Raw genomic sequence first — 23,948 nt, 5'->3', positions numbered from 1 at the left:
AGCGCCCCTCCCCCCGGCTCCCGGCGGGTGGAGAGAAACTGGAGCAGTTTTTTTTTTTGGCGAGCGCTTTTTGGAAGCCTTAGAGGGACGGGCCCCCGTTGCTGGGGAGGCAGGGTGGCGGGACCGGTGAGGAGGTGCCTGGGAACGGCGCCGGAGGACAAAGAATATCCCGCGTTTCTCCCTGCGAGACCTGGGGGCGGGTGCCTGAGACCGGTGCCTGAGGACGGAGGAGGTCGCGCGTTTTTCCCCTTTTTTTTTTTCTCTTTTTGGCAAGCGCTTTTTGGAAGCCTTGAAGGGACGGGGACCCCAGTGCTAGGGAGGCACGGTGGCGGGACTGGTGAGCGGGTGGCTGGGACCGGCGCCTGAGGACAAAGAATATCCCCCGTTTTTCCCTGCGGGACCGGTGGGCGGGTGCCTGAGACCGGCACTTGAGGACAGAGGAAATCGCGCGTTTTTCCCCTTTTTTTTTTCTCTTTTCTGCGAGTGCTTTTTGGAAGCCTAAAAGGGACAGGGACCCCGGTGCTAGGGAGGCAGGGCGGCGGGACTGGTGAGCGGGTGCCTGGGACCGGCACCTGAGGACAAAGAATATCCCGCATTTTTCCCTGTGGGACCGGTGGGTGGGTGCCTGAGACCAGCACCTGAGGACGGAAGAAATCGCGCGTTTTTCCCCTTTTTTTTCTCTCTTTTTGCCAAGTGCTTTTTGGAAGCCTTGAAGGGACAGGGACCCCGGTGCTAGGGAGGCAGGGCGGCGGGACTGGTGAGCGGGTGCGTGGGACCAGTGCCTGAGGACCAAGAATATTGAGCGTTCCTTCCCTGCGGGACCAGTGGGTGGGTGCTTTTTGGAAGCCTTGAAAGGACAGGGACCCTGGTGCTAGGGAGACAGGGCAGCAGGACCAGTGCGCGGGTGCCTGGGACTGGCACCTGAGGAAAAAAAAAAAAAAAATCGCGTGTTTTTTCTTTTTTTTTTTCTCCTTTCTGTTCCCTCTCTCATTGTTGCTGTTGTTGTTTTGGTTTGGAGAGTGCTTTTTGGAAATCTTAAAGGGGCAGGACAGGTCACTTAGACCAGAAGCAGGGAATCTGGGGATCTCTGGGCACTCTAACCCCCTGGGCAGCAGGGAGCACAGAGGCCCCTTACGGAGATAAATAGTCTCCTGGCTGCTCCCCCTCTAACGGGGCTCCACCATTTTGGAGGAACAGCCCCAGCCAGGCCAAGCCCACAGCAACAGTGGAGATAAACCCCAAAGCAACTGGGCAGGAAGCAGAAGCCCTGTCTGCGCACAGCTGCCCAGCACAAGCCACTAGAGGTCGCTATTCTCCCAGGAAAAGGCTACAAACCAACAAGAAGGGAAGCTCTTCCAGCGGTCACTTGTACCAGCTCTGCAGACTATCTCTATCACCATGAAAAGGCAAAACTACAGGCAGACAAAGATCACAGAGACAACACCTGAGAAGGAGACAGACCTAACTAGTCCTCCTGAAAAAGAATTCAAAATAAAAATCATGAACATGCTGACAGAGATGCAGAAAAAAATGCAAGAGCAATGGGATGAGATGCAGAGAAAAATGCAAGAGCAGTGGGATGAGATGCAGAGAAAAATGCAAGAGCAGTGGGATGAAGTCCGGAAGGAGATCACAGATGTCAGGAAAGAGATCACAGAAGTGAAACAATCCCTGGAAGGATTTATAAGCAGAATGGATAAGATGCAAGAGGCCATTGAAGGAATAGAAGCCAGAGAACAGGAACGTATAGAAGCTGACATAGAGAGAGATAAAAGGATCTCCAGGAATGAAACAACACTAAGAGAAATATGTGACCAATACAAAAGGAAAAACATTCGTATTATAGGGATACCAGAAGAGGAAGAAAGAGGAAAAGGGATAGAAAGTGTCTTTGAAGAAATAATTGCTGAAAACTTCCCCAAACTGGGGGAGGAAATAATCGAACAGACCATGGAATTATACAGAACCCCCAACAGAAAGGATCCAAGGAGGACAACACCAAGACACATAATAATTAAAATGGCAAGGATCAAGGACAAGGAAAGAGTTTTAAAGGCAGCTAGAGAGAAAAAGGTCACCTATAAAGGAAAACCAATCAGGCTAACATCAGACTTCTCAACAGAAACCCTACAGGCCAGAAGAGAATGGCATGATATACTTAATGCAATGAAACAGAAGGGCCTTGAACCAAGGATACTGTATCCAGCACGACTATCATTTAAATATGATGGTGGGATCAAACAATTCCCAGACAAGCAAAAGCTGAGGGAATTTGCTTCCCACAAACCACCTCTACAGGGCATCCTACAGGGACTGCTCTAGATGGGAGCACCCCTAAAAAGAGCACAGAACAAAACACACAAAATATGAAGAAGGGAGGAGGAGGAATAAGAAGGGAGAGAAGAAAAGACTCTCCAGACAGTGTATATAACAGCTCAATAAGCGAGCTAAGTTAGGCAGTAAGATACTAAAGAAGCTAACCTTGAACCTTTGGTAACCACGAATCTAAAGCCTGCAATGGCAATAAGTACATATCTTTCAATAGTCACCCTAAATGTAAATGGACTTAATGCACCAATCAAAAGACATAGAGTAATAGAATGGATAAAAAAGCAAGACCCATCTATATGCTGCTTACAAGAAACTCACCTTAAACCCAAAGATAAGCATAGACTAAAAGTCAAGGGATGGAAAAACATATTTCAGGCAAACAACAGTGAGAAGAAAGCAGGGGTTGCAGTACTAATATCAGACAAAATAGACTTCAAAACAAAGAAAGTAACAAGAGATAAAGAAGGCCACTACATAATGATAAAGGGCTTAGTCCAACAAGAGGATATAACCATTCTAAATATATATGCACCCAATACAGGAGCACCAGCATATGTGAAGCAAATACTAACAGAACTAAAGAGGGAAATAGACTGCAATGCATTCATTGTAGGAGACTTCAACACACCACTCACCCCAAAGGATAGATCCACCGGGCAGAAAATAAGTAAAGACACACAGGCACTGAACAACACACTAGAACAGATGGACCTAATAGACATCTATAGAACTTTACATCCAAAAGCAACAGGATATACATTCTTCTCAAGTGCACATGGAACATTCTCCAGAATAGACCACATACTAGCTCACAAAAAGAGCCTCAGTAAATTCCACAATATTGAAATTCTACCAACCAATTTTTCAGACCACAAAGGTATGAAAGTAGAAATAAATTCTACAAAGAAAACAAAAAGGCTCACAAACACATGGAGGCTTAACAACATGCTACTAAATAATCAATGGATCAATGAACAAATCAAAATAGAGATCAAGGAATATATAGAAACAAATGACAACAACAACACTAAGCCCCAACTTCTGTGGGATGCAGCGAAAGCAGTCTTAAGAGGAAAGTATATAGCAATCCAGGCACACTTGAAGAAGGAAGAACAATCCCAAATGAATAGTCTAACATCACAATTATTAAAACTGGAAAAAGAAGAACAAATGAGGCCTAAAGTCAGCAGAAGGAGGGACATAATAAAGATCAGAGAAGAAATAAACAAAATTGAGAAGAATAAAACAATAGCAAAAATCAACGAAACCAAGAGCTGGTTCTTTGAGAAAATAAACAAAATAGATAAGCCTCTAGCCCAACTTATTAAGAGAAAAAGAGAGTCAACACAAATCAACATAATCAGAAATGAGAATGGAAAAATCACGACAGACTCCACAGAAATACAAAGAATTATTAAAGACTACTATGAAAACCTATATGCCAACAAGCTGGAAAACCTAGAAGAAATGGACAACTTCCTAGAAAAATACAACCTCCCAAGACTGACCAAGGAAGAAACACAAAAGTTAAACAAACCAATTACAAGCAAAGAAATTGAAACAGTAATCAAAAAACTACCCAAGAACAAAACCCCGGGGCCGGACGGAGTTACCTCGGAATTTTATCAGACACACAGAGAAGACATAATACCCATTCTCCTTAAAGTGTTCCACAAAATAGAAGAAGAGGGAATACTCCCAAACTCATTCTATGAAGCCAACATCACCCTAATACCAAAACCAGGCAAAGACCCCACCAAAAAAGAAAATTACAGACCAATATCCCTGATGAACGTAGATGCAAAAATACTCAATAAAATATTAGCAAACAGAATTCAACAGTATATCAAAAGGATCATACACCATGACCAAGTGGGGTTCATCCCAGGGATGCAAGGATGGTACAACATTCGAAAATCCATCAACATCATCCACCACATCAACAAAAAGAAAGACAAAAACCACATGATCATCTCCATAGATGCTGAAAAAGCATTTGACAAAATTCAACATCCATTCATGATAAAAACTCTCAGCAAAATGGGAATAGAGGGCAAGTACCTCAACATAATAAAGGCCATATATGATAAACCCACAGCCAGCATTATACTGAACAGCGAGAAGCTGAAAGCATTTCCACTGAGATCGGGAACCAGACAGGGATGCCCACTCTCCCCACTGTTATTTAACATAGTACTGGAGGTCCTAGCCACGGCAATCAGACAAAACAAAGAAATACAAGGAATCCAGATTGGTAAAGAAGAAGTTAAACTGTCACTATTTGCAGATGATATGATACTGTACATAAAAAACCCTAAAGACTCCACTCCAAAACTACTAGAACTGATATCGGAATACAGCAAAGTTGCAGGATACAAAATCAACACACAGAAATCTGTAGCTTTCCTATACACTAACAACGAATCAATAGAAAGAGAAATCAGGAAAACAATTCCATTCACCATTGCATCAAAAAGAATAAAATACCTAGGAATAAACCTAACCAAGGAAGTGAAAGACTTATACTCTGAAAACTACAAGTCACTCTTAAGAGAAATTAAAGGGGACACTAATAAATGGAAACTCATCCCATGCTCATGGCTAGGAAGAATTAATATCGTCAAAATGGCCATCCTGCCGAAAGCAATATACAAATTTGATGCAATCCCTCTCAAATTACCAGCAACATTCTTCAATGAATTGGAACAAATAATTCAAAAATTCATATGGAAACACCAAAGACCCCGAATAGCCAAAGCAATCCTGAAAAAGAAGAATAAAGTAGGGGGGATCTCACTCCCCAACTTCAAGCTCTACTACAAAGCCATAGTAATCAAGACAATTTGGTACTGGCACAAGAACAGAGCCACAGACCAGTGGAACAGATTAGAGACCCCAGAAATTAACCCAAACATATATGGTCAATTAATATTTGATAAAGGAGCCATGGACATACAATGGCAAAATGACAGTCTCTTCAACAGATGGTGCTGGCAAAACTGGACAGCTACATGTAGGAGAATGAAACTGGACCATTGTCTAACCCCATATACAAAGGTAAACTCAAAATGGATCAAAGACCTGAATGTAAGTCACGAAACCATTAAACTCTTGGAAAAAAACATAGGCAAAAACCTCTTAGACATAAACATGAGTGATCTCTTCTTGAACATATCTCCCCGGGCAAGGAAAACAACAGCAAAAATGAGCAAGTGGGACTACATTAAGCTGAAAAGCTTCTGTACAGCGAAAGACACCATCAATAGAACAAAAAGGAACCCTACAGTATGGGAGAATATATTTGAAAATGACAGATCTGATAAAGGCTTGACGTCCAGAATATATAAAGAGCTCACACGCCTCAACAAACAAAAAACAAATAACCCAATTAAAAAATGGGCAGAGGAACTGAACAGACAGTTCTCCAAAAAAGAAATACAGATGGCCAAGAGACACATGAAAAGATGCTCCACATCGCTAATTATCAGAGAAATGCAAATTAAAACTACAATGAGGTATCACCTCACACCAGTAAGGATAGCTGCCATCCAAAAGACAAACAACAACAAATGTTGGCGAGGCTGTGGAGAAAGGGGAACCCTCCTACACTGCTGGTGGGAATGTAAATTAGTTCAACCATTGTGGAAAGCAGTATGGAGGTGCATCAAAATGCTCAAAACAGACCTACCATTTGACCCAGGAATTCCACTCCTAGGAATTTACCCTAAGAACGCAGCAATCAAGTTTGAGAAAGACAGATGCACTCCTATGTTTATCGCAGCACTATTTACAATAGCCAAGAATTGGAAGCAACCTAAATGTCCATCTGTAGATGAATGGATAAAGAAGATGTGGTACATATACACAATGGAATACTACTCAGCCATAAGAAGTGGAAAAATCCAACCATTTGCAGCAACATGGATGGAGCTGGAGAGTATTATGCTCAGTGAAATAAGCCAAGCGGAGAAAGAGAAATACCAAATGATTTCACTCATCTGAGGAGTATAGGAACAAAGGAAAAACTGAAGGAACAAAACAGCAGCAGAACTACAGAACCCAAAAATGGACTAACAGGTACCAAAGGGAAAGGAACTGGGGAGGATGGGTGGGCAGGGAGGGATAAGGGGGGGAAGAAGAAGGGGGGTATTAAGATTAGCATGCATGGGGGGGGAGGGAGAAAGGGGAGGGTGGGCTGCACAACACAGAGAGGACAAGTAGTGACTCTACAACATTTTGCTAAGCTGATGGACAGTAACCGTAATGTGGTTGTTAGGTGGGACCTGATATAGGGGAGAGCATAGTAAACATAGTATTCTTCAGGTAAGTGTAGATTAAAAATTTAAAAAAAAAAAAAGAAAGAAAGAAAGAAAAGGGGGATTACTCCTTGATAGGATAAAACTATTGGTAAATCAAAGATCAACGCATGCTTTAAATATCCTTAATGTTGATCACTTAAAGGGTGTCAGATGATCAGCTATGGAGGTACTCTTTTCTGATAATATTCCTTTCTCTTAATTAAAAAAAAAAAAAAAAAGCAGTTACTGTGTGCTGACCTCCAATGAGTTCTGCACAGTGGTATAGAGGGCATGTCAAAGTGTGGGCAAAGGGTCTGTTTGTTTCTACGCAGAAGATCAAGGCCTAGCTTGGATACCCAGAAAATGAACTAAGATACGATATGAGGAGGAGCTTCCGGCATCAGCACTCTCTGGAGGACTCGTGCCGGGGGATGATCATCAAAAAGCCTCCACAGGGATCCGGACGATGCTGCGGTTGTGGCTGCATCCAGCCCACCATCTCCTGGACTTGCCATAAGAAGGAGGAGGGAGATGTCTAGGCTGGCATGTGCATACAGTGAGACAACGAATTTGACTGGATCTGTACTGTTGGAACTCAACCAGGAGTTGGGAGGGGTGCAAGTTGTAGCACCCCAAAATCTCATGACTATAGACTATCTATGGTTAAAAGAACATATGGGATGTGAACAGATCCCAGAAATGGGCTGCTTTAATTTGTCTGATGGTTCAAGTACAGTTGGAAAATATCCATCATATCATAGATAAATTTTCACAAATGCCTAGGGTGCCTAAATGGTTTTCTTGGCTTCACTGGAGATGGCTGGTAATTATAGATTTGCTTTGTTTATGTCACCGTATTCCTATTATGTCAATATGTGTGTGCAAATTAGTTAGTAGTTTAAAACCTATACATACTTAAGGTACTATACAAGAAGATATGTCAAAGAAATAATCAATCCTCCCAAGTTTCCTTCATATGCTACATCTATAGCTTTTCTTCTTCCTTCCTAATTACAAACTTTAAATAGAATTCGTGCCTCATATCGAATTTACCGAGTATCATAATTCCTCCAGGTGGTAAAGATACCTCGAGACAAGTGCTGGGCATAGAAGCCACAGGGCATAAATCTGCAAAGAAGTAAAAAGCTAACCTTTGCAAACAATATGGCTTCTCTCTCACTTACCAACTTTACATTTCCCTGTATGGCCCCGGAAGATGACTGGTTAGCCAGAGACGGGTAAGATTCCTCAAGGGAGGAACAACCTAAGACAGGCACAGTCGCAGGGGGGCCATCAGGTGAGAATTTGGGGATCAACAGAGGTGAGGCTCAGAACCTCATCCCCCCTGCTTTGAGAGAAATCTTCTGCATCCGTGGATGTCTTGCTGCCCTTGTCTAGCCTGGATTAATACTTAGTCCATAGGCACACACCTGATCATCTGATCATCTACATTTGCCTTCTTACAGCACTAAACTATGTTTTCTACCTTTATCTTGCATCTACCTACCACTTCAGCATTTTATTAAAAATAAAAATAATAATAATAATAGGAGAAATGTGGGATCAACATATAAATCAAGTACAAAAATCAAATGAATATTCATATTTGACCTGATGGTTTATAGGTCATATTGCATGATCAAAACCGAAAGTTTCTGTGATGACTGCCCTTGTACTGTTCACCATGTAAGAATTTATTCACTCTGTAAGAATTCGTTCACCATGTAAGAACTTGTTCGTTATGCTTCAGAAGATTGGAGACTGACGAGAATTAGGCTTGAGATGGATTAATGATTGTACATTGAGCATTGACCCCCCTATACTGAATTTTATTGTTGTTAACAACCATTTGATCAATAAATATGAGAGATGCCCTCTCAAAAAAAAAAAAAAAAAAATAAAATCCTTAATAAATCTGAAAAAAAAAAAAAAAAAAAAAAAAAAATAGTCATTATAGACTTTCTGCTTCTGTGTTCACCAAATGCACTAAGAGTTAGAGATACATTAGTCCACTTCAGTTTTAATTATTCTGACTTCTCATTAGAGAAAGGATTAATAACTACAATTTTGCTAATAGCATATAAAGCTTTTTGTGATCTAGACTTAATTTAGCCTAATTCCCAGCACAGTAAGAGCTACTGTACAGTCCATGGAATAAGACAACCTAATTTTCTCACTCCATGCAGTTAGCTACATAGAGGCTATGCGCCATGAGCCATTTGCCATTCTTAGTCTGTAGACCTTAATTCACTCTCATTTATCAGTTTTGAACATCAAGATCTGCCTGTGTATAGAATGAAGTGTGAAAATTACAAGAGGGAAAGCTTGACAAACAGTTAAAATATTTCGAAACAATTGATGGGATAAGTATAACTCTAGTTTCATGCATGTTTTTTATTTGTGTCAAGTTCTTCTGTAAATATGATCATTTTAATCATGTGGGTATGCTCTACTACTTCTCATCTAAAACAGGTTTTTCAAATTGTATTCAAAGAAATACTTGTTCTATAATGTCAGTGGATGCTTTGCAAAACACAAAGAAATTGTTAGATCAAAATTAAGTTAAATATGCTTCTTTTCATTAAAAATTTTCATAACCTTTAATATGACTTGTGTATGATCAATCCTTAAGAGGACTGTGGAGTAAGTAGCATTTCTCAATTTAATTTGGCATGGTATCCTCTTTACCATTAGTCTTCTCCAGAATCACCATATCATGAATTGGGAAATGCTGATCCAATTAAAACTTCATTTTAAGTATATGAGAATGGGCAATATCCAGACAATAAACTTCCAGGTTCAAGAATTAATAAAATATACCAAGCAACATCTAAACTAAACTGAGGTCTTTATTCAATGAAGTATTACCTTTCACAAAAGAACTATGATGGGCCTTAAAATTGATGTAAAATGAGTATTTTTTAAATGAGCTAATATGTGTTTCATATACATAAAACACAACCAATGCAAGAGAGAGAGGTTGAGGCAATATTTGTAAATGGTGTCATTAGCTAGCTAATGTTCCAGTTGGGATTCATTTTTGATGAACACATTATAATTACATTGCCAAACAGAGGACAAGATTATGAGACACAGAACTTTAGGATTTTTCACGGGAGTGGAATGGTAGCACATGAACTGAAGAACAAGGGAAAGATGCTCAGCACAGACTACTGTGTAAAGATGCTGATCCCACCATAACAGGGTCTACAAAGACAAGAGACCTCTTGAACCTTGGTTGCAGGGATATAGGAAGGGGTAACACAACAGAAGAAATATTAAAGCAATCTGCTAACTCCAAGTTTTGCTTATGAATAGTATTAAGTAACAGACACACAGACTTTGATTTCTTTTTTAAAGTTTTAAAAAGCTAGGGGAACACTGAAACAAGATGATGGCATGAGAAGTGAGGAAGTAAACTCCCCCCAAAACCACACATAACATGAAAATACAGAAAATACAACTAATACTGAAAGAGTGACAGGAAAAAAGACTGAAAGAGATGGCATACATCTGGGGAAAAGAGAAGACCTTATGAAAAAGGGTAAAGTTGCAAAGCCACAATCCAGCAGGAACCAAGCCCTCCCCCTACTGAACCTCACAGTTGGAAGGAAGAGAAATGAAACAGGGAGGCAGTAGAAGCCCAGGATGGCTAAACACCCATATCTAGAGATATGCTCTGGGAGCATGAACCCACATTACATGTTGCTCTGGAGAACAGAGGGGTTGGAAAGCAAGGACAGGTGGAATACTTGGAGAGACTGAGATCACAGCTGCTTGTGGAGAACAGGTACCCACAACCAGCTGCTCCAGGACAAAAGAAAGGAAGACAGCCTGAGAGACTTCATAACAGTGAGAGGGCTGCCAAAGGGGCAAGGATTATACAGAGCCTGCTGCTCAGGAGAAAGGACAGGTGGACAAAAACGTCCCTGAACACTCAGCCCAGCAGGCTGGGAACTTTCAGGAGCTTCATGTGCTCCATCCCCCTGGCTGGCAAGACAGAACCAAGGCCCTGCACTGTGATAGGCAGCCTGCCACTGCCACTCTTTCCTACGAGCCAGCACATGTTCATAAACCTGCTGCCCTGCCATCATAATAGGCAAGACGGAGGATGGCCCCACCTACAGCAACTAGAAGGGCATAGCAAACATACTCCTCCATGTGTGCTCAGCCCACTGGCCCTGGCAGTGGAGGCAGACACTGCAGCTAGGAAGCAGGAAAAGAGCTCTTTCCTCCTGGTAGGTGCTGGTGCCAGGTGCATGCAACCCCCACCATCACTACAGGGGCTGGGCAGCTCCAGACAGTACAGCTTCCGGACAGTAGATGGCACTGCCTACACAAAGTTATAATTCCATAGTAATCATTAGATATATGAAACGGCAAAAGAATCTTATACAAACCAAAACCCCTCAAACATCAGAAAGAGGGCTAAGTGAAACTGATATCCACAGTATTCTTCATAAGATTTCAAAATGAAAATGACCTACATGCTCATGGAACTACAGAAAAATACTCAAGACCTCAGGGAAGACTTCAAGAAAATTTGAACAATACAGTATCTGAAATGAACCATACAATGAAGGGATTTAAAAGCAGATTAGATGAGGTAGAGGAGACACTAAATGAAATACAAATTAGAGAACAGGAATACAAAGGAGCTGAGGCCCAGAGAGAAAAAAAAATCTCTAGGAATGAAGGAATATTAAGAGAACTGTGTGACCAATCAAAAGAAAACAATATTTGCATTCTAGGGGTACCAGAAGAAGAAGAAGAGAGAGATAAAGAGGGACAGAAAGTGCTTTGAGGAAATAATTGCTGATAATGTCCCCAATCTGGGGAAGAAAAGTCTCACAGAATATGGAAGTGCACAGATCTCCAAAAAAACGGACACAAGGAAGACAACACCAAGACATAATAATTAAAATAGCAAAGATCAAGGATAAGGAGAGACTATGAAAAGCACCCAGAGGGATAAAAAAGATCACATATGAGGGAAAACCCAACAGTCTATCATCAGACTTCTCAAAAGAAACCTTACAGGCCAGAAAGGAATAACATGATATGTTTAATGCAATGAAACACAGGGGCCTAGAATGAAGAAAACTCAATGTGGCAATATTATTATCTTTAAATTTGAAGGAGGGATTAAACAATTTCCACATAAGTAAAAATTGAGGATATTTACTTCCCACAAACCATTAATGCAGTATATTTTAAAGGGACTGATCTAGATGGAAGTGCTCCTAAGGCTAAATAGCTGTCACCAGAGAAAATAAAACCACAGTATAAAGAAAGTAGACCAAGGATTAAAGATGGCGGTGTTAGAGGCAAGAGAGAGGCTTCCTCCCAAAACTGCATATAATACAAAAATATAATTAATACAACTAAACCTAAGAAAGCAACAGGAAAGAGGACTGTGTCACGCTGCATACACCTGGAGAAAAGAGCAGACCTCACGGAACAGGGTAATGTACCAAAACTGAGGCCTGGTGAGACTCAACCCCTTCCCCCACCCCAGATCACCAGTGGAAGAGAAACAGAGCAGGGTGGGAGTGGAGGCCTGGGACTGCTGAACACCTAACTCTAGAGATCTGCTCTGGGAGCACAACCCTACATTTCATGGTGCTTTCATAATACTCTCGTGATTACGGGGTTGGAAAGCTAAGACAGGCAGAATTCCTGGAGAGACTGAGATTCCAGCTGCTTGTGGAAAGCAGGGATCCATATCCAGCTGCTCTGGGACAAAAGCTTATACCTGTGTGCTCAGCTCACTGGTTCAGGCAGTGGAGACAGGCATAGATGCTGGGAAGCAGGAAACAGCTCATTCCTCCCCCCAGGCATGAATACCGCACCCCTGTGACCCCCGACATTGCTTCAGGGGCTGAGCAGCACCAGAGAGAAGAGCTTCTGGACACTAGAGGGCAACATTCACAAATATGAAACACCAAAGGAACCTGGTACAGAGTAAAATTAATATAAACCCTGAGAAAGATGACATGGACCTCACGACTATTCCTGAAAGAGAGTTCAAAATAAAAATCATTAACATGGGGGGCGGAGCCAAGATGGCGGCGTGAGTAGAGCAGTGGAAATCTCCTCCCAAAAACACATAGAGCTATGAAAATATAACAAAGAAAAATCTTCCTAAAATAGAGACCACAGGACACAGGACAACATCCAGACCACATCCACACCTGCAAGAACCCAGCGCCTTGTGAAGGGGGTAAGATACAAGCCCCGGCCTGGCGGGACCCGAGCGCCCCTCCCCCCGGCTCCCGGTGGGTGGAGAGAAACCGGAGCGGTTTTTTTTTTTTTTTTTTTTTGGCGAGCGCTTTTTGGAAGCCTTAGACGGACGGGCCCCCGTTGCTGGGGAGGCAGGGTGGCGGGACCGGTGAGGAGGTGCCTGGGAACGGCGCCGGAGGACAAAGAATATCCCGCGTTTCTCCCTGCGAGACCTGGGGGCGGGTGCCTGAGACCGGTGCCTGAGGACGGAGGAGGTCGCGCGTTTTTCCCCTTTTTTTTTTTTTCTCTTTTTGGCGAGCGCTTTTTGGAAGCCTTGAAGGGACGGGGACCCCAGTGCTAGGGAGGCACAGTGGCGGGACTGGTGAGTGGGTGGCTGGGACCGGTGCCTGAGGACAAAGAATATCCCCCGTTTTTCCCTGCGGGACCGGTGGGCGGGTGCCTGAGACCGGCACTTGAGGACAGAGGAAATCGCGCGTTTTTCCCCTTTTTTTTTTCTCTTTTCTGCGAGTGCTTTTTGGAAGCCTAAAAGGGACAGGGACCCCGGTGCTAGGGAGGCAGGGCGGCGGGACTGGTGAGCGGGTGCCTGGGACCGGCACCTGAGGACAAAGAATATCCCGCATTTTTCCCTGTGGGACCGGTGGGTGGGTGCCTGAGACCAGCACCTGAGGACGGAAGAAATCGCGCGTTTTTCCCCTTTTTTTTCTCTCTTTTTGCCGAGTGCTTTTTGGAAGCCTTGAAGGGACAGGGACCCCGGTGCTAGGGAGGCAGGGCGGCGGGACTGGTGAGCGGGTGCGTGGGACCAGTGCCTGAGGACAAAGAATATTGAGCGTTCCTTCCCTGCGGGACCGGTGGGTGGGTGCTTTTTGGAAGCCTTGAAAGGACAGGGACCCTGGTGCTAGGGAGACAGGGCAGCAGGACCAGTGAGCGGGTGCCTGGGACCGGCACCTGAGGACAAAAAAAAAAAAAAAAAAATCGCTTGTTTTTTCCTTTTTTTTCCTTTTTTTTTTTCTCTTTCTTTCTGTTCCCTCTCTCATTGTTGCTGCTGTTGTTTTGGTTTGGAGAGTGCTTTTTGGAAATCTTAAAGGGGCAGGACAGGTCACTTAGTCCAGAAGCAGGGAATCTGGGGATCTCTGGGCACTCTAACCCCCTGGGCAGCAGGGAGCACAGAGGCCCCTTACGGAGATAAATAGTCTCCTGGCTGCTCCCCCACCAACGGGGCTCCACCATTTTGGAGGAACAGCCCCAGCCAGGCCAAGCCCACAGCAACAGCGGAGATAAACCCCAAAGCAACTGGGCGGGAAGCAGAAGCCCTGTCTGCGCACAGCTGCCCAGCACAAGCCACTAGAGGTCGCTATTCTCCCAGGAAAAGGCTACAAACCAACAAGAAGGGAAGCTCTTCCAGCAGTCACTTGTACCAGCTCTGCAAACTATCTCTATCACCATGAAAAGGCAAAACTACAGGCAGACAAAGATCACAGAGACAACACCTGAGAAGGAGACAGACCTAACTAGTCCTCCTGAAAAAGAATTCAAAATAAAAATCATGAACATGCTGACAGAGATGCAGAGAAAAATGCAAGAGCAATGGGATGAGATGCAGAGAAAAATGCAAGAGCAGTGGGATGAGATGCAGAGAAAAATGCAAGAGCAGTGGGATGAAGTCCGGAAGGAGATCACAGATGTCAGGAAAGAGATCACAGAAGTGAAACAATCCCTGGAAGGATTTATAAGCAGAATGGATAAGATGCAAGAGGCCATTGAAGGAATAGAAGCCAGAGAACAGGAACGTATAGAAGCTGACATAGAGAGAGATAAAAGGATCTCCAGGAATGAAACAACACTAAGAGAAATATGTGACCAATACAAAAGGAAAAACATTCGTATTATAGGGATACCAGAAGAGGAAGAAAGAGGAAAAGGGATAGAAAGTGTCTTTGAAGAAATAATTGCTGAAAACTTCCCCAAACTGGGGGAGGAAATAATCGAACAGACCATGGAATTATATAGAACCCCCAACAGAAAGGATCCAAGGAGGACAACACCAAGACACATAATAATTAAAATGGCAAGGATCAAGGACAAGGAAAGAGTTTTAAAGGCAGCTAGAGAGAAAAAGGTCACCTATAAAGGAAAACCAATCAGGCTAACATCAGACTTCTCAACAGAAACCCTACAGGCCAGAAGAGAATGGCATGATATACTTAATGCAATGAAACAGAAGGGCCTTGAACCAAGGATACTGTATCCAGCACGACTATCATTTAAATATGATGGTGGGATCAAACAATTCCCAGACAAGCAAAAGCTGAGGGAATTTGCTTCCCACAAACCACCTCTACAGGGCATCCTACAGGGACTGCTCTAGATGGGAGCACCCCTAAAAAGAGCACAGAACAAAACACACAACATATGAAGAATGGAGGAGGAGGAATAAGAAGGGAGAGAAGAAAAGAATCTCCAGACAGTGTATATAACAGCTCAATAAGCGAGCTAAGTTAGGCAGTAAGATACTAAAGAAGCTAACCTTGAACCTTTGGTAACCACGAATCTAAAGCCTGCAATGGCAATAAGTACATATCTTTCAATAGTCACCCTAAATGTAAATGGACTTAATGCACCAATCAAAAGACATAGAGTAATAGAATGGATAAAAAAGCAAGACCCATCTATATGCTGCTTACAAGAAACTCACCTTAAACCCAAAGATAAGCATAGACTAAAAGTCAAGGGATGGAAAAACATATTTCAGGCAAACAACAGTGAGAAGAAAGCAGGGGTTGCAGTACTAATATCAGACAAAATAGACTTCAAAACAAAGAAAGTAACAAGAGATAAAGAAGGCCACTACATAATGATAAAGGGCTCAGTCCAACAAGAGGATATAACCATTCTAAATATATATGCACCCAATACAGGAGCACCAGCATATGTGAAGCAAATACTAACAGAACTAAAGAGGGAAATAGACTGCAATGCATTCATTGTAGGAGACTTCAACACACCACTCACCCCAAAGGATAGATCCACCGGGCAGAAAATAAGTAAAGAAACACAGGCACTGAACAACACACTAGAACAGATGGACCTAATAGACATCTATAGAACTCTACATCCAAAAGCAACAGGATATACATTCTTCTCAAGTGCACATGGAACATTCTCCAGAATAGACCACATACTAGCTCACAAAAAGAGCCTCAGTAAATTCCACAATATTGAAATTCTACCAACCAATTTTTCAGACCACAAAGGTATGAAAGTAGAAATAAATTCTACAAAGAAAACAAAAAGGCTCACAAACACATGGAGGCTTAACAACATGCTACTAAATAATCAATGGATCAATGAACAAATCAAAATAGAGATCAAGGAATATATAGAAACAAATGACAACAACAACACTAAGCCCCAACTTCTGTGGGATGCAGCGAAAGCAGTCTTAAGAGGAAAGTATATAGCAATCCAGGCACACTTGAAGAAGGAAGAACAATCCCAAATGAATAGTCTAACATCACAATTATTAAAACTGGAAAAAGAAGAACAAATGAGGCCTAAAGTCAGCAGAAGGAGGGACATAATAAAGATCAGAGAAGAAATAAACAAAATTGAGAAGAATAAAACAATAGCAAAAATCAACGAAACCAAGAGCTGGTTCTTTGAGAAAATAAACAAAATAGATAAGCCTCTAGCCCAACTTATTAAGAGAAAAAGAGAGTTAACACAAATCAACATAATCAGAAATGAGAATGGAAAAATCACGACAGACTCCACAGAAATACAAAGAATTATTAAAGACTACTATGAAAACCTATATGCCAACAAGCTGGAAAACCTAGAAGAAATGGACAACTTCCTAGAAAAATACAACCTCCCAAGACTGACCAAGGAAGAAACACAAAAGTTAAACAAACCAATTACAAGCAAAGAAATTGAAACAGTAATCAAAAAACTACCCAAGAACAAAACCCCGGGGCCGGACGGATTTACCTCGGAATTTTATCAGACACACAGAGAAGACATAATACCCATTCTCCTTAAAGTGTTCCACAAAATAGAAGAAGAGGGAATACTCCCAAACTCATTCTATGAAGCCAACATCACCCTAATACCAAAACCAGGAAAAGACCCCACCAAAAAAGAAAATTACAGACCAATATCCCTGATGAATGTAGATGCAAAAATACTCAATAAAATACTAGCAAACAGAATTCAACAGTATATCAAAAGGATCATACACCATGACCAAGTGGGGTTCATCCCAGGGATGCAAGGATGGTACAACATTCGAAAATCCATCAACATCATCCACCACATCAACAAAAAGAAAGACAAAAACCACATGATCATCTCCATAGATGCTGAAAAAGCATTTGACAAAATTCAACATCCATTCATGATAAAAACTCTCAGCAAAATGGGAATAGAGGGCAAGTACCTCAACATAATAAAGGCCATATATGATAAACCCACAGCCAGCATTATACTCAACAGCGAGAAGCTGAAAGCATTTCCACTGAGATCGGGAACCAGACAGGGATGCCCACTCTCCCCACTGTTATTTAACATAGTACTGGAGGTCCTAGCCACGGCAATCAGACAAAACAAAGAAATACAAGGAATCCAGATTGGTAAAGAAGAAGTTAAACTGTCACTATTTGCAGATGATATGATACTGTACATAAAAAACCCTAAAGACTCCACTCCAAAACTACTAGAACTGATATCGGAATACAGCAAAGTTGCAGGATACAAAATCAACACACAGAAATCTGTAGCTTTCCTATACACTAACAACGAATCAATAGAAAGAGAAATCAGGAAAACAATTCCATTCACCATTGCATCAAAAAGAATAAAATACCTAGGAATAAACCTAACCAAGGAAGTGAAAGACTTATACTCTGAAAACTACAAGTCACTCTTAAGAGAAATTAAAGGGGACACTAATAAATGGAAACTCATCCCATGCTCATGGCTAGGAAGAATTAATATCGTCAAAATGGCCATCCTGCCGAAAGCAATATACAAATTTGATGCAATCCCTCTCAAATTACCAGCAACATTCTTCAATGAATTGGAACAAATAATTCAAAAATTCATATGGAAACACCAAAGACCCCGAATAGCCAAAGCAATCCTGAAAAAGAAGAATAAAGTAGGGGGGATCTCACTCCCCAACTTCAAGCTCTACTACAAAGCCATAGTAATCAAGACAATTTTGTACTGGCACAAGAACAGAGCCACAGACCAGTGGAACAGATTAGAGACCCCAGAAATTAACCCAAACATATATGGTCAATTAATATTTGATAAAGGAGCCATGGACATACAATGGCAAAATGACAGTCTCTTCAACAGATGGTGCTGGCAAAACTGGACAGCTACATGTAGGAGAATGAAACTGGACCATTGTCTAACCCCATATACAAAGGTAAACTCAAAATGGATCAAAGACCTGAATGTAAGTCACGAAACCATTAAACTCTTGGAAAAAAACATAGGCAAAAACCTCTTAGACATAAACATGAGTGATCTCTTCTTGAACATATCTCCCCGGGCAAGGAAAACAACAGCAAAAATGAGCAAGTGGGACTACATTAAGCTGAAAAGCTTCTGTACAGCGAAAGACACCATCAATAGAACAAAAAGGAACCCTACAGTATGGGAGAATATATTTGAAAATGACAGATCTGATAAAGGCTTGACGTCCAGAATATATAAAGAGCTCACACGCCTCAACAAACAAAAAACAAATAACCCAATTAAAAAATGGGCAGAGGAACTGAACAGACAGTTCTCCAAAAAAGAAATACAGATGGCCAAGAGACACATGAAAAGATGCTCCACATCGCTAATTATCAGAGAAATGCAAATTAAAACTACAATGAGGTATCACCTCACACCAGTAAGGATAGCTGCCATCCAAAAGACAAACAACAACAAATGTTGGCGAGGCTGTGGAGAAAGGGTAACCCTCCTACACTGCTGGTGGGAATGTAAATTAGTTCAACCATTGTGGAAAGCAGTATGGAGGTGCATCAAAATGCTCAAAACAGACCTACCATTTGACCCAGGAATTCCACTCCTAGGAATTTACCCTAAGAACGCAGCAATCAAGTTTGAGAAAGACAGATGCACCCCTATGTTTATCGCAGCACTATTTACAATAGCCAAGAATTGGAAGCAACCTAAATGTCCATCTGTAGATGAATGGATAAAGAAGATGTGGTACATATACACAATGGAATACTACTCAGCCATAAGAAGTGGAAAAATCCAACCATTTGCAGCAACATGGATGGAGCTGGAGAGTATTATGCTCAGTGAAATAAGCCAAGTGGAGAAAGAGAAATACCAAATGATTTCACTCATCTGAGGAGTATAGGAACAAAGGAAAAACTGAAGGAACAAAACAGCAGCAGAATTACAGAACCCAAAAATGGACTAACAGGTACCAAAGGGAAAGGAACTGGGGAGGATGGGTGGGCAGGGAGGGATAAGGGGGGGGAAGAAGAAGGGGGGTATTAAGATTAGCATGCATGGGGGGGAGGGAGAAAGGGGAGGGTGGGCTGCACAACACAGAGAGGACAAGTAGTGACTCTACCACATTTTGCTAAGCTGATGGACAGTAACCGTAATGTGGTTGTTAGGGGGGACCTGATATAGGGGAGAGCATAGTAAACATAGTATTCTTCAGGTAAGTGTAGATTAAAAATTTAAAAAAAAAAAAAAAAAAGAAAGAAAGAAAGAAAAGGGGGATTACTCCTTAACAGGATAAAACTATTGGTAAATCAAAGATCAACGCATGCTTTAAATATCCTTAATGTTGATCACTTAAAGGGTGTCAGATGATCAGCTATGGAGGTACTCTTTTCTGATAATATTCCTTTCTCTTAATTAAAAAAAAAAAAAAAAAAGCAGTTCCTGTGTGCTGACCTCCAATGAGTTCTGCACAGTGGTATAGAGGGCATGTCAAAGTGTGGGCAAAGGGTCTGTTTGTTTCTACGCAGAAGATCAAGGCCTAGCTTGGATACCCAGAAAATGAACTAAGATACGATATGAGGAGGAGCTTCCGGCATCAGCACTCTCTGGAGGACTCGTGCCGGGGGATGATCATCAAAAAGCCTCCACAGGGATCCGGACGATGCTGCGGTTGTGGCTGCATCCAGCCCACCGTCTCCTGGACTTGCCATAAGAAGGAGGAGGGAGATGTCTAGGCTGGCATGTGCATACAGTGAGACAACGAATTTGACTGGATCTGTACTGTTGGAACTCAACCAGGGGTTGGGAGGGGTGCAAGTTGTAGCACCCCAAAATCTCATGACTATAGACTATCTATGGTTAAAAGAACATATGGGATGTGAACAGATCCCAGAAATGGGCTGCTTTAATTTGTCTGATGGTTCAAGTACAGTTGGAAAATATCCATCATATCATAGATAAATTTTCACAAATGCCTAGGGTGCCTAAATGGTTTTCTTGGCTTCACTGGAGATGGCTGGTAATTATAGATTTGCTTTGTTTATGTCACCGTATTCCTATTATGTTAATATGTGTGTGTAAATTAGTTAGTAGTTTAAAACCTATACATACTTAAGGTACTATACAAGAAGATATGTCAAAGAAATAATCAATCCTCCCAAGTTTCCTTCATATGCTACATCTATAGCTTTTCTTCTTCCTTCCTAATTACAAACCTTAAATAGAATTCGTGCCTCATATCGAATTTACCGAGTATCATAATTCCTCCAGGTGGTAAAGATACCTCGAGACAAGTGCTGGGCATAGAAGCCACAGGGCATAAATCTGCAAAGAAGTAAAAAGCTAACCTTTGCAAACAATATGGCTTCTCTCTCACTTACCAACTTTACATTTCCCTGTATGGCCCCGGAAGATGACTGGTTAGCCAGAGACGGGTAAGATTCCTCAAGGGAGGAACAACCTAAGACAGGCACAGTCGCAGGGGGGCCATCAGGTGAGAATTTGGGGATCAACAGAGGTGAGGCACAGAACCTCACCCCCCCTGCTTTGAGAGAAATCTTCTGCATCCGTGGATGTCTTGCTGCCCTTGTCTAGCCTGGATTAATACTTAGTCCATAGGCACACACCTGATCATCTGATCATCTACATTTGCCTTCTTACAGCACTAAACTATCTTTTCTACCTTTATCTTGCATCTACCTACCACTTCAGCATTTTATTAAAAATAAAAATAATAATAATAATAGGAGAAATGTGGGATCAACATATAAATCAAGTACAAAAATCAAATGAATATTCATATTTGACCTGATGGTTTATAGGTCATATTGCATGATCAAAACCGAAAGTTTCTGTGATGAATGCCCTTGTACTGTTCACCATGTAAGAATTTAGTCACTCTGTAAGAATTCGTTCACCATGTAAGAACTTGTTCGTTATGCTTCAGAAGATTGGAGACTGACGAGAATTAGGCTTGAGATGGATTAATGATTGTACATTGAGCATTGACCCCCCTATACTGAATTTTATTGTTGTTAACAACCATTTGATCAATAAATATGAGAGATGCCCTCTCAAAAAAAAAAAAAATCATTAACATGCTCATGGAGGTACAGAAAGATATTCAAGAAGTCAGGAATGAATTCTGCTCAGAGATCCAATCATTGAAGAGCCCAATGGAGGGTATTAAAAGCAGACTGGATATGGTGGAGGAGAGGATAAATGAAATAGAAACTAGAGAAGAGGAATACAAAGAAGCTGAGGCACAGAGAGAAAAAACAATCTCTAAGAATGAAAGAATATTGAGAAAACTGTGTGACCAATCCAAATGGAACAATATTTGCTTTATAGGGGTACCAGAAGAAGAAGAAGAGAGAGAGAAAGGGATAGTAAGTACCTTTGAGGAGGTAATTGGTGAAAACTTCCCCAATCTGGGGAAGGAGATATTCTCTCAAGCCATGGAGGTGCACAGATCTCCCAACACAAGGGACCCAAGGAAGACAACATTATGAAGTATAATAATTAAAATGGCAAAGAACAAGGATAAAGACAGACTTTTATAAGGAGCCAGAGAGAGAAATAAGATCACATATAAAGGAAAGCCCATCAGGCTAACATCAGACTTCTCAGCAAAAACCTTACAGGCCAGAAGGGAGTGGCATGATGTATTTAATGCCATGAAGCAGAAGGGCCTGGAACCAAGATTATTTTATCTGACAAGGTTATCATTTAAATTTGAAGGAGGGATTAAACAATTTCCAGATAAGCAAAAGCTGAGAGAGTTTACCTCCCACAAACCATCTCTGCAGTCTATTTTGGAGGGACTGCTATAGATGGAAGTGTTCCTAGGGGTGGATAGCTCTCACCAGAGTTAGGAAAATTATGGTAGGGAGGGTGGAGCAGCTGATTGCAAGGCAAATGCAAAATTAAATTGACTATCCCCAAAGCCAATCAAGGGATAGACAAAAAGTATAGAATCTGATACCTAATATATAAAGAATGAAGGAGGAAGAAAAAGGAGGAGAAATAGAAAAGAACCATTAGATTGTGTTTGTAATAGCATATTAAGTGAGTTAAGTTAGACTCTTAGATAGTAGGAAAGTTAACCTTGAACCTTTGGTAACCACAAATCTAAAGTCTGCAATGGCAATAAGTACATACCTAATGATAATCACCCTAAATGTAAATGGACTGAATGCAACAAGTCAAAAGACATAGAGACACTGAATGGATAACAAAACAAGACTCATCTATATGCTGCCTACAAGAGACTCACTTTAAACCTAAAGATATACACAGATAAGAGTCTACACATATAAACAGAATCAGAAATGTGAAAGAAAAATCGCTATGGAAACCACAGACATACAAAGAATTATTAGAGAATACTATGAGAAAATGTATGCTAACAAACTGGATAATCTAGAAGAAATGGACAACTTTCTAGCAAAATATAACATTCCAAGGCTGACCAAGGAAGAAACAGAAAATCTGAACAGACCAATTACCAACAATGAAATTGAACTGGTAATCCAAAAACTACCTAAGAACAAAACACCTGACCCAGATGCCTTCACTGCTGAATTTTATCAAACATTTAGTGAAATCTAATACCCATCCTCCTTAAAGCTTTCCAATGAGTAGAAGAGGGAAGACCAGCATCACTATAATAGCAAAACCATGCAAAGACACCATAAAGAAAGAAAATTACAGACCAAGATCCCTGATGAACATAGATGCAAAAATACTCAACCAAATCTTACCAAACTGAATTCAAAAATACATCAAAAAGATCATCCAACATGATTGAGTTGGATTTATTCCAGGGATGCAAGGATGATACAACATTAGAAAATCCATGAACATCATCCACCACTTCAACAAAAAGTAGGACAAAAACCACATGACCATCTCCACAGATGCTGAAAAAGCATTTGATAAAATTCCACTTCAAAACTACTAGATCTAATATCTGAATTCAGCAAAGTTGCAGGATACAAAATTAATACACAGAAATCTGTGGCATTCCTATACACTAACAATGAACTAGCAGAGAGAGAAATCAGGAAAACAATTCCATTCACAGTTGCATCAAAAATAATAAAATACCTAGGAATAAACCTACCCAAGGAAGTGAAAGACCTATGCCCTGTAAACTACAAAACACTCTTAAGAGAAATTAAAGAGGATAACAATAAATGGAAACCCATCCCATGCTCATTGATAGGAAGAATTAATATTGTCAAAATGGCCATCCTGCCTAAAGCAATCCATAGATTCAATGCAATTCCTATCAAAATACCAACAGTATTCTTCAATGAAGTAGAGAAAATCATTCAAAAATTAATAAGGAATCACAAAAGACCTCGAATATCCAAAGCAATTCTGAGAAGGAAGAATAAAGCTGGGGGCATTACGCTCCTCAACTTCAAGCTCTACTACAAAGCCACAGTAATCAAGACGATTTGGTACTGGCACAAGAACAGACCCATAGACCAATGGAACAGACTAGAGAGCCCTAATATAAACCCAACCATATATGGTCAATTAATTTACGATAAAGGAGCCATGGATATACAGTGGGGAAATGACAGC

General features: G+C 41.3%; 1 long non-coding RNA gene across 1 annotated transcript in view; it reads right to left on the bottom strand.

The window, feature by feature from the left end:
- The window catches only part of LOC140844003 (uncharacterized), a 49,670-nt gene that overhangs the window by 11,543 nt on the left and 14,179 nt on the right, over nt 1–23,948 (bottom strand). The gene's annotated exons all lie outside the window — the stretch shown is intronic.

The sequence above is a fragment of the Manis javanica genome, chromosome 10 (assembly GCF_040802235.1).
Source record: "Manis javanica isolate MJ-LG chromosome 10, MJ_LKY, whole genome shotgun sequence".
In the NCBI taxonomy this organism is placed as follows: domain Eukaryota; kingdom Metazoa; phylum Chordata; class Mammalia; order Pholidota; family Manidae; genus Manis; species Manis javanica.
Note: the sequence above shows the minus strand (reverse complement) of the source record. Positions and strands in the feature narration are given on the sequence as shown.